The sequence below is a fragment of the Anomaloglossus baeobatrachus genome, chromosome 9 (assembly GCF_048569485.1).
Source record: "Anomaloglossus baeobatrachus isolate aAnoBae1 chromosome 9, aAnoBae1.hap1, whole genome shotgun sequence".
Taxonomy (NCBI): domain Eukaryota; kingdom Metazoa; phylum Chordata; class Amphibia; order Anura; family Aromobatidae; genus Anomaloglossus; species Anomaloglossus baeobatrachus.
The window spans coordinates 118,008,028-118,020,381 of record NC_134361.1 but is presented as its reverse complement, the minus strand read 5'-3'; positions in this window follow the sequence as shown (position 1 = coordinate 118,020,381).

The following is a 12,354-nucleotide window of genomic DNA, read 5'->3' as shown; positions in this document are numbered from 1 at the left end:
GGCTGCGATGTCGTAGTGTGCAAAGCCCGCCTAAATGTATCAACGACATTGTGCAACACACAAACGGACATTCCACACGGACATTCCACGTACACATACACGGGCATTTTATACACAAACACGGACATTTTACACGTACACACGGCTCGCATATGCCATCACACGGATGCCATACGTACCGGAGAAACGCCCCAAAAAAACGGAACACGGACCCGAAAAACGGACCATGTCACACGGACGTTTTTTATGCGGAAGTGTGTTTTAGACCTAATACGGCACCCACCCTCCAGTGCCTACTGATAAATATGGTACCCGTCCTTCACTGCCTACTGTTAAATACAGTACCCTGCCACTATTGTCTACTGATAAATATGGGACCCGCCCTCTAGTGCCTAATGATAAATGTCACCCAGCTACTAGTGCCTACTGATAAATACGGCATCTGCCCTCCAGTGCTTAATGATAAATACGCATACCGATCTCAGTGCCTACTGATAAATACAGCACCCACTCTCCAGTGCCTATTGATAAATATGGCACCCACCCTCCAGTGTCTAATGACAAATATGGTACCCGCTCTTCAGTGCCTAATGATAAATACGGCAACCTGTCGGTAGTGCCTACTGTTAAATACGGGACCCACCCTCCAGTGCCTAATTATAAATATGTCACCCAGCCTCTAGTGCCTACTCATAAATATGGCACCTGCCCTCCAGTGCTTAATGATAAATACAGCAACCACCCTCCAGTGCCTATTGATAAATACAGCACCCACCCTCTAGTGCAGTGTTCCTCAGCTCCAGTCCTGAAGACCCACCAACAGTGTATGTTTTCAGGATTTCTTTAGCAATGCACAAGTGGTGGAATTATCCCAATCATCTGTGCAATACTAAGGAAATTCTGTAGACATGAACTGTTGGTGGGTCTTGAGGATGGGAGTTGAGGAACACCGCTCTAGTCTCTAATAATAAATATGGCACCTTCCCTCCAGTACCTACTGATAAATACGGCACCCACCCTCTAGTGCCTAATGATAAATAAGGAACATATCACGGGGTGTGACGGGTTCACGAGGAACAGGGGAGCCTAAACTGCTCCTCAGGCTAGGGGAACGCTCGCTGACTCTGATCCCAAACATACACCTGAAAGTGGAGTTGTTTCGGCCGCCTTCCTAACCTTCGCTCTTGAACAACACTGGTTTAGTGGACCCCTGCCTCCACCCAGGAGAGGGCCAGAATAGAAGTGATAAATCTCACACAAATAAGCAGATGGGGGAAAAAACAAAACTCAAACCCACAGCAAGAACTCACAGAGGTACAGACAATATGTGATCAGGAGCAATCCACAGGCTAGCAGAAATTAACTCCTGCATGTGTGACGCCCTGGCCTATCAGGTCGTCACAGGGTATTGTGCAATCTGCCCTTAAGCACAGTATCCACCCTCCTTGGTTACGGTTCCTGGTCCTTTGGTGTTGCTAACAGCTGAGCCAATCAAAACCCTAGGAACACTTTACACTGTACCCACCAGACACACCATTGGGGGGCCTGAAGGGAATAGGGCCGCCCACATGGGGGGTTGGTAGGGGAGAGTGAGAAATAGAGATGAGCGAACCGGTCCCGGTTCGGCTCGAGGTCGGTTCGCCGAACGGAGGTCCCGTTCGAGTTCAGTTCATCGAACGTTCGACGAACCGAACTCGAACTGCATAGGAAACAATGGCAGGCATTCACAAACACATAAAAACACATAGAAAACACCCTCAAAAGGTGTCCAAAAGGTGACACAACTCACAACACAACACAAACACATGAGAAAGTGACAAGGACATATACTCATGTGAAAACAAAAGAGCAGGACAAGGAAAAAGAGGAGGAGACACAGATATAGGCATGGCACGCCCTTCTAAAATCATGTAAAACACCGCAAGGTTACTCCAAGCGGAGTCTCCCTTTTTTCCAAAAATTGGGCCCCACACACACCCACCCCTTCAGTGGCAGCAGTTGTGCCCCAGTTGTACAATTCACAGCTAGGTTTGCATCAAGCACATTCAAAAATACGCCATTCTTACCTGTCCCCAGGATGACACCGGGGTAGGTAGCAAAGTCTTTGCTGAACCATGACTTGTTCATCTTGGCTCCTTTTAAAAAACACAGCAAGCAAGGGTTACTCCAAGCGGAGTCTCCCTTTTTTCCAAAAATTGGGCCACACACACACCCACCCCTTCAGTGGCAGCAGTTGTGCCCCAGTTGTACACTTCACAGCTAGATTTGCATCAAGCACATTCAAAAATACGCCATAATTAACCGTCCCCAGGATGACACCGGAGTAGGTAGATAAAGTCTTTGCTGAACCATGACTTGTTCATCTTGGCTCTTTTTAAAAACAATGTAAGCAAGGGTTACTCCAAGCGGAGTCTCCCTTTTTTCCAAAAATTGGGCCCCACACACACCCACCCCTTCAGTGGCAGCACTTGTGCCCCAGTTGTACACTTCACAGCTAGATTTGCATCAAGCACATTCAAAAATACGCCATAATTAACCGTCCCCAGGATGACACCGGGGTAGGTAGCAAAGTCTTTCCTGATCCCAGCTCTGTTCATCTTGGCTCCTTTTAAAAAACACAGCAAGCAAGGGTTACTCCAAGCGGAGTCTCCCTTTTTTCCAAAAATTGTGCCCCACACACACCCACCCCTTCAGTGGCAGCAGTTGTGCCCCAGTTGTACACTTCACAGCTAGATTTGCATCAAGCACATTCAAAAATACACCATAATTAACCGTCCCCAGGATGACACCGGGGTAGGTAGCAAAGTCTTTCCTGATCCCAGCTCTGTTCTTTTGGCTCCTTTTAAAAAACACAGCAAGCAAGGGTTACTCCAAGCGGAGTCTCCCTTTTTTCCAAAAATTGGGCCCTACACACACCCACCCCTTCAGTGGCAGCAGTTGTGCCCCAGTTGTACACTTCACAGCTAGATTTGCATCAAGCACATTCAAAAATACGCCATAATTAACCGTCCCCAGGATGACACCGGGGTAGGTAGCAAAGTCTTTCCTGATCCCAGCTCTGTTCATTTGGCTCCTTTTAAAAAACACAGCAAGCAAGGGTTACTCCAAGCGGAGTCTCCCTTTTTTCCAAAAATTGGGCCCCACACACACCCACCCCTTTCAGTGGCAGCAGTTGTGCCCCAGTTGTACACTTCACAGCTAGATTTGCATCAAGCACATTCAAAAATACGCCATAATTAACCATCCCCAGGATGACTCTGGAGTAGGTAGATAAAGTCTTTGCTGAACCATGACTTGTTCATCTTGGCTCTTTTTAAAAACAATGTAAGCAAGGGTTACTCCAAGCGGAGTCTCCCTTTTTTCAAAAAATTGGGCCCCACACACACCCACCCCTTCAGTGGCAGCACTTGTGCCCTAGTTGCAAACAGGATGTTTTGATTTGCATCAAGCACATTCCAAATCCACAAGCATTTACTCTCCCCAGGATGACACAGGGGTAGTAAATTCCTTCTGGATCCATGACTTGTTCATTTTGATGAACGTCAGTCTGTCCACATTGTCACTGGACAGACGCGTGCGCTTATCTGTCAGCACACACCCAGCAGCACTGAAGACACGTTCAGAGACAACGCTGGCAGCTGGACACGACAAAATCTCCAAGGCGTAACTGGAGAGCTCTGGCCATTTTTCTAGATTTGAAGCCCAAAAGGAGCAAGGCTCCATTTGCAAAGTCATGGCATCGATGTTCATTTGGAGATACTCCTGTATCATCCTCTCCAGCCGTTGACTATGTGTCAGACTTGTTGTCTCTGGTGGCCTTGCAAAAGAGGGTCTAAAAAAATTATGAAAAGATTCCATAAAATTGCTGTTACCAGCACCAGATACGGTCCTACTGGTACGGGTAGACTGTTGAAGATGACGAGACCGTCCCATGTTTGGCAAGTTACAACTGGGAGAATCACTCCCTGCACCTGCACGGTTGTTTGGTGGAAAAGCCGAGCTAAGATCGAGTAACAGCTTCTGCTGATACTCCTGCATACGTGCGTCCCTTTCTATGGCTGGAATTATGTCACAAAATTTGGACTTGTACCGCGAATCTAATAGTGTGACAAGCCAGTAGTCATCATCACTAGTGATGAGCGAGCATGCTTGTTACTACTCGGTACTCGCACGAGTATCACTGTACTCGGTCTACTCGGCGGGGACCGAGTAATCTCGCGATACTCGTGCTGTACTCGTGGTCTTCATTTCTGCATGTTGGCGCTCTTTTGAGAGCCAGCCCTCATGCAGGGATTGGCTGGCAGACCACTGCAATGCCACAGCCCTGTTAGTTGTGGAATTGCAGTGATTGGCCGGCCTGCACAGCGTGACCGAGCCTTTATACCGGCCGGCGCGCTGTGCTCTGCTCACAGCTATCCAGACAGTCAGTGCAGGGAGAGTGTCGCTGCTTCAGGGAAAGGTTTGCGGCCCTTTATAGCTATTTCCGTAGCAGGGCTGCAAACAGTATGACCAAAAGTCCTTCTCAGGACTATTCTAGTTGTATACAGGCAGGCAGGGTATAGCCAGGTCGGAGTACAGTAGCAGAGTCCTTCTCAGGACTATTGTTGCTGTATACAGGCAGGGTATAGCCAGGTTGGAATACAGGCTAGTGACCAAAAGAGTCCTTGTCAGGACTATTGTAGCAGTATACAGGCAGGCAGGCAGGCAGGCAGGGTATATAGCCATTCCTAGTGGTGACCGTATACCAGCCTTCATCATATCTGGGGCTGGTGTATACAGTCTAAAACAGTCCAGATAGTGTCAGACTTCTCAGTAATTGTCGCTCCTAAAAACCTGTTAGGTTCTTATTGCGTCCGTGCTTGCATTTAAAAACCGCACGTGTGTGCCTGTCGGTGGCAGCGTACAGGTGCACGTTTTTCACAAACTATTATATAACGCACAAGTCTAGTGAATAATACACGTCAGTCAGCAGTGTCTGATAGTGTCAGACTTCTCAGTAATTGTCGCTCCTAAAAACCTGTTAGGTTCTTATTGCGTCCGTGCTTGCATTTAAAAACCGCACGTGTGTGCCTGTCGGTGGCAGCGTACAGGTGCACTTGTGTGCATTTTTCACAAACTATTATATAACGCACAAGTCTAGTGAATAATACACGTCAGTCAGCAGTGTCTGATAGTGTCAGACTTCTCAGTAATTGTCGCTCCTAAAAACCTGTTAGGTTCTTATTGCGTCCGTGCTTGCATTTAAAAACCGCACGTGTGTGCCTGTCGGTGGCAGCGTACAGGTGCACGTTTTTCACAAACTATTATATAACGCACAAGTGTAGTGTATAATACACGTCAGTCAGCAGTGGCTGATAGTGTCAGACTTCTCAGTAATTGTCGCTCCTAAAAACCTGTTAGGTTCTTATTGCGTCCGTGCTTGCATTTAAAAACCGCACGTGTGTGCCTGTCGGTGGCAGCGTACAGGTGCACGTTTTTCACAAACTATTATATAACGCACAAGTGTAGTGTATAATACACGTCAGTCAGCAGTGGCTTATAGTGTCAGACTTCTCAGTAATTGTCGCTCCTAAAAACCTGTTAGGTTCTTATTGCGTCCGTGCTTGCATTTAAAAACCGCACGTGTGTGCCTGTCGGTGGCAGCGTACAGGTGCACGTTTTTCAAAAACTATTATATAACGCACAAGTGTAGTGTATAATACACGTCAGTCAGCAGTGGCTGATAGTGTCAGACTTCTCAGTAATTGTCGCTCCTAAAAACCTGTTAGGTTCTTATTGCGTCCGTGCTTGCATTTAAAAACCGCACGTGTGTGCCTGTCGGTGGCAGCGTACAGGTGCACGTTTTTCACAAACTATTATATAACGCACAAGTGTAGTGTATAATACACGTCAGTCAGCAGTGGCTGATAGTGTCAGACTTCTCAGCAGGGCCGGCGTCAGCACCCGGCAAACCCGGGCAAATGCCGGGGCCCTGGAGAGCCGGGGGGGCCCACTCGGCCTCGTCAGTTCTCCTGTCCCTTGGCCGGGGCCCACTCGCCTTTACAGTTCTGCGGTCCCCGGCCGAGTTCCGGGGACCGCAGTCCTCGGCAGCAATCTGCGGCGCCGTCACTTTAAGGCGCGCAGACATCCTCGTTTGAATTTCACCTGTGGGCGGAGCTACCGCCTTCTCAGTCCCACAGATGAAGGAGGCGAGCTTCTGTCCGGCGCTGTGTGGGCCCCCTCTCCACCGTGACCTAATTGGGTAAGTGCCCTCCCCGCCTCCCCATTATAGGCCCCGGTGAGCTGCTTCTACCCCCTGGATGTATGCCCTGGCCCCTGCCAATGCCCCCACCCGCCGATTCCGCGGGTGTGGGCCCCGCCGAGCCGCGGGTGTGGGCCCTGCCGAGCCGCGGGTGTGGGCCCTGCCGAGCCGCGGGTGCTGCCAGTGCCGCGGGTGCTGTACCCGCCGAGCCGCGGGTGTGGGCCCCACAGAGCAGCAGAGTTGTGTGCATTTGTCTGAATGTAGCAGAGTTGTATGTGTTTGTCTGTATGTAGCAGAGTTGTATGTGTTTGTCTGTATGTAGCAGAGTTGTGTGTGTTTGTCTGTATGTAGCAGAGTTGTATGTGTTTGTCTGTATGTAGCAGAGTTGTGTTTGTCTGAATGTAGCAGAGTTGTATGTGTTTGTCTGTATGTAGCAGAGTTGTATGTGTTTGTCTGTATGTAGCAGAGTTGTATGTGTTTGTCTGTATGTAGCAGAGTTGTATGTGTTTGTCTGTATGTAGCAGAGTTGTGTTTGTCTGAATGTAGCAGAGTTGTGTGCATTTGTCTGAATGTAGCAGAGCTGTATGTGTTTGTATGTAGCAGAGTTGTATGTGTTTGTCTGTATGTAGCAGAGTTGTATGTGTTTGTATGTAGCAGAGTTGTATGTGTTTGTCTGTATGTAGCAGAGTTGTATGTGTTTGTCTGTATGTAGCAGAGTTGTATGTGTTTGTCTGTATGTAGCAGAGTTGTATGTGTTTGTCTGTATGTAGCAGAGTTGTGTGTGTTTGTCTGTATGTAGCAGAGTTGTATGTGTTTGTCTGTATGTAGCAGAGTTGTATGTGTTTGTCTGTATGTAGCAGAGTTGTGTGTTTGTCTGTATGTAGCAGAGTTGTATGTGTTTGTCTGTATGTAGCAGAGTTGTATGTGTTTGTATGTAGCAGAGTTGTATGTGTTTGTCTGTATGTAGCAGAGTTGTGTGTGTTTGTCTGTATGTAGCAGAGTTGTATGTGTTTGTCTGTATGTAGCAGAGTTGTATGTGTTTTTCTGTATGTAGCAGAGTTGTATGTGTTTGTCTGTATGTAGCAGAGTTGTATGTGTTTGTCTGTATGTAGCAGAGTTGTATGTGTTTGTCTGTATGTAGCAGAGTTGTGTTTGTCTGAATGTAGCAGAGTTGTGTGCATTTGTCTGAATGTAGCAGAGTTGTATGTGTTTGTATGTAGCAGAGTTGTATGTGTTTGTCTGTATGTAGCAGAGTTGTATGTGTTTGTCTGTATGTAGCAGAGTTGTATGTGTTTGTCTGTATGTAGCAGAGTTGTATGTGTTTGTCTGTATGTAGCAGAGTTGTATGTGTTTGTCTGTATGTAGCAGAGTTGTATGTGTTTGTCTGTATGTAGCAGAGTTGTATGTGTTTGTCTGTATGTAGCAGAGTTGTGTTTGTCTGAATGTAGCAGAGTTGTGTGCATTTGTCTGAATGTAGCAGAGTTGTATGTGTTTGTATGTAGCAGAGTTGTATGTGTTTGTCTGTATGTAGCAGAGTTGTATGTGTTTGTCTGTATGTAGCAGAGTTGTATGTGTTTGTCTGTATGTAGCAGAGTTGTATGTGTTTGTCTGTATGTAGCAGAGTTGTATGTGTTTGTCTGTATGTAGCAGAGTTGTGTTTGTCTGAATGTAGCAGAGTTGTGTGCATTTGTCTGAATGTAGCAGAGTTGTATGTGTTTGTATGTAGCAGAGTTGTATGTGTTTGTCTGTATGTAGCAGAGTTGTATGTGTTTGTCTGTATGTAGCAGAGTTGTATGTGTTTGTCTGTATGTAGCAGAGTTGTATGTGTTTGTCTGTATGTAGCAGAGTTGTATGTGTTTGTCTGTATGTAGCAGAGTTGTATGTGTTTGTCTGTATGTAGCAGAGTTGTATGTGTTTGTCTGTATGTAGCAGAGTTGTGTGTGTTTGTCTGTATGTAGCAGAGTTGTATGTGTTTGTCTGTATGTAGCAGAGTTGTATGTGTTTGTCTGTATGTAGCAGAGTTGTATGTGTTTGTCTGTATGTAGCAGAGTTGTATGTGTTTGTCTGTATGTAGCAGAGCTGTATGTGTTTGTATGTAGCAGAGTTGTATGTGTTTGTCTGTATGTAGCAGAGTTGTGTGTGTGTGTGTCTGTCTGTATGCAGCAGACTTGTGTGTGTGTGTGTGTGTGTGTGTGTGTGTCTGTAAGTGTATATGACTGTATATATTTGTCTGTTTATATGTATTTTTGTGAGTTTGTCTTTAAATATGTATATGTTCGTATCGGTGTCTGTGTGTGGATGGGGCCCACTGGGACTCTTCCGCCCGGGGCCCACAAAAACCTGGAGCCGGCCCTGCTTCTCAGTAATTGTCGCTCCTAAAAACCTGTTAGGTTCTTATTGCGTCCGTGCTTGCATTTAAAAACCGCACGTGTGTGCCTGTCGGTGGCAGCGTACAGGTGCACGTTTTTCACAAACTATTATATAACGCACAAGTGTAGTGTATAATACACGTCAGTCAGCAGTGGCTGATAGTGTCAGACTTCTCAGTAATTGTCGCTCCTAAAAACCTGTTAGGTTCTTATTGCGTCCGTGCTTGCATTTAAAAACCGCACGTGTGTGCCTGTCGGTGGCAGCGTACAGGTGCACGTTTTCACAAACTATTATATAACGCACAAGTGTAGTGTATAATACACGTCAGTCAGCAGTGGCTGATAGTGTCAGACTTCTCAGTAATTGTCGCTCCTAAAAACCTGTTAGGTTCTTATTGCGTCCGTGCTTGCATTTAAAAACCGCACGTGTGTGCCTGTCGGTGGCAGCGTACAGGTGCACTTGTGTGCGTTTTGCACAAACTAGTATATAACGCACAAGTCTAGTGAATAATACACGTCAGTCAGCAGTGTCTGATAGTGTCAGACTTCTCAGTAATTGTCGCTCCTAAAAACCTGTTAGGTTCTTATTGCGTCCGTGCTTGCATTTAAAAACCGCACGTGTGTGCCTGTCGGTGGCAGCGTACAGGTGCACGTTTTTCACAAACTATTATATAACGCACAAGTGTAGTGTATAATACACGTCAGTCAGCAGTGGCTGATAGTGTCAGACTTCTCAGTAATTGTCGCTCCTAAAAACCTGTTAGGTTCTTATTGCGTCCGTGCTTGCATTTAAAAACCGCACGTGTGTGCCTGTCGGTGGCAGCGTACAGGTGCACGTTTTTCACAAACTATTATATAACGCACAAGTGTAGTGTATAATACACGTCAGTCAGCAGTGGCTGATAGTGTCAGACTTCTCAGTAATTGTCGCTCCTAAAAACCTGTTAGGTTCTTATTGCGTCCGTGCTTGCATTTAAAAACCGCACGTGTGTGCCTGTCGGTGGCAGCGTACAGGTGCACGTTTTTCACAAACTATTATATAACGCACAAGTGTAGTGTATAATACACGTCAGTCAGCAGTGGCTTATAGTGTCAGACTTCTCAGTAATTGTCGCTCCTAAAAACCTGTTAGGTTCTTATTGCGTCCGTGCTTGCATTTAAAAACCGCACGTGTGTGCCTGTCGGTGGCAGCGTACAGGTGCACGTTTTTCAAAAACTATTATATAACGCACAAGTGTAGTGTATAATACACGTCAGTCAGCAGTGGCTGATAGTGTCAGACTTCTCAGTAATTGTCGCTCCTAAAAACCTGTTAGGTTCTTATTGCGTCCGTGCTTGCATTTAAAAACCGCACGTGTGTGCCTGTCGGTGGCAGCGTACAGGTGCACGTTTTTCACAAACTATTATATAACGCACAAGTGTAGTGTATAATACACGTCAGTCAGCAGTGGCTGATAGTGTCAGACTTCTCAGCAGGGCCGGCGTCAGCACCCGGCAAACCCGGGCAAATGCCGGGGCCCTGGAGAGCCGGGGGGGCCCACTCGGCCTCGTCAGTTCTCCTGTCCCTTGGCCGGGGCCCACTCGCCTTTACAGTTCTGCGGTCCCCGGCCGAGTTCCGGGGACCGCAGTCCTCGGCAGCAATCTGCGGCGCCGTCACTTTAAGGCGCGCAGACATCCTCGTTTGAATTTCACCTGTGGGCGGAGCTACCGCCTTCTCAGTCCCACAGATGAAGGAGGCGAGCTTCTGTCCGGCGCTGTGTGGGCCCCCTCTCCACCGTGACCTAATTGGGTAAGTGCCCTCCCCGCCTCCCCATTATAGGCCCCGGTGAGCTGCTTCTACCCCCTGGATGTATGCCCTGGCCCCTGCCAATGCCCCCACCCGCCGATTCCGCGGGTGTGGGCCCCGCCGAGCCGCGGGTGTGGGCCCTGCCGAGCCGCAGGTGTGGGCCCTGCCGAGCCGCGGGTGCTGCCAGTGCCGCGGGTGCTGTACCCGCCGAGCCGCGGGTGTGGGCTCCACAGAGCAGCAGAGTTGTGTGCATTTGTCTGAATGTAGCAGAGTTGTATGTGTTTGTCTGTATGTAGCAGAGTTGTATGTGTTTGTCTGTATGTAGCAGAGTTGTGTGTGTTTGTCTGTATGTAGCAGAGTTGTATGTGTTTGTCTGTATGTAGCAGAGTTGTGTTTGTCTGAATGTAGCAGAGTTGTATGTGTTTGTCTGTATGTAGCAGAGTTGTATGTGTTTGTCTGTATGTAGCAGAGTTGTATGTGTTTGTCTGTATGTAGCAGAGTTGTATGTGTTTGTCTGTATGTAGCAGAGTTGTGTTTGTCTGAATGTAGCAGAGTTGTGTGCATTTGTCTGAATGTAGCAGAGCTGTATGTGTTTGTATGTAGCAGAGTTGTATGTGTTTGTCTGTATGTAGCAGAGTTGTATGTGTTTGTATGTAGCAGAGTTGTATGTGTTTGTCTGTATGTAGCAGAGTTGTATGTGTTTGTCTGTATGTAGCAGAGTTGTATGTGTTTGTCTGTATGTAGCAGAGTTGTATGTGTTTGTCTGTATGTAGCAGAGTTGTGTGTGTTTGTCTGTATGTAGCAGAGTTGTATGTGTTTGTCTGTATGTAGCAGAGTTGTATGTGTTTGTCTGTATGTAGCAGAGTTGTGTGTTTGTCTGTATGTAGCAGAGTTGTATGTGTTTGTCTGTATGTAGCAGAGTTGTATGTGTTTGTATGTAGCAGAGTTGTATGTGTTTGTCTGTATGTAGCAGAGTTGTGTGTGTTTGTCTGTATGTAGCAGAGTTGTATGTGTTTGTCTGTATGTAGCAGAGTTGTATGTGTTTTTCTGTATGTAGCAGAGTTGTATGTGTTTGTCTGTATGTAGCAGAGTTGTATGTGTTTGTCTGTATGTAGCAGAGTTGTATGTGTTTGTCTGTATGTAGCAGAGTTGTGTTTGTCTGAATGTAGCAGAGTTGTGTGCATTTGTCTGAATGTAGCAGAGTTGTATGTGTTTGTATGTAGCAGAGTTGTATGTGTTTGTCTGTATGTAGCAGAGTTGTATGTGTTTGTCTGTATGTAGCAGAGTTGTATGTGTTTGTCTGTATGTAGCAGAGTTGTATGTGTTTGTCTGTATGTAGCAGAGTTGTATGTGTTTGTCTGTATGTAGCAGAGTTGTATGTGTTTGTCTGTATGTAGCAGAGTTGTATGTGTTTGTCTGTATGTAGCAGAGTTGTGTTTGTCTGAATGTAGCAGAGTTGTGTGCATTTGTCTGAATGTAGCAGAGTTGTATGTGTTTGTATGTAGCAGAGTTGTATGTGTTTGTCTGTATGTAGCAGAGTTGTATGTGTTTGTCTGTATGTAGCAGAGTTGTATGTGTTTGTCTGTATGTAGCAGAGTTGTATGTGTTTGTCTGTATGTAGCAGAGTTGTATGTGTTTGTCTGTATGTAGCAGAGTTGTGTTTGTCTGAATGTAGCAGAGTTGTGTGCATTTGTCTGAATGTAGCAGAGTTGTATGTGTTTGTATGTAGCAGAGTTGTATGTGTTTGTCTGTATGTAGCAGAGTTGTATGTGTTTGTCTGTATGTAGCAGAGTTGTATGTGTTTGTCTGTATGTAGCAGAGTTGTATGTGTTTGTCTGTATGTAGCAGAGTTGTATGTGTTTGTCTGTATGTAGCAGAGTTGTATGTGTTTGTCTGTATGTAGCAGAGTTGTATGTGTTTGTCTGTATGTAGCAGAGTTGTGTGTGTTTGTCTGTATG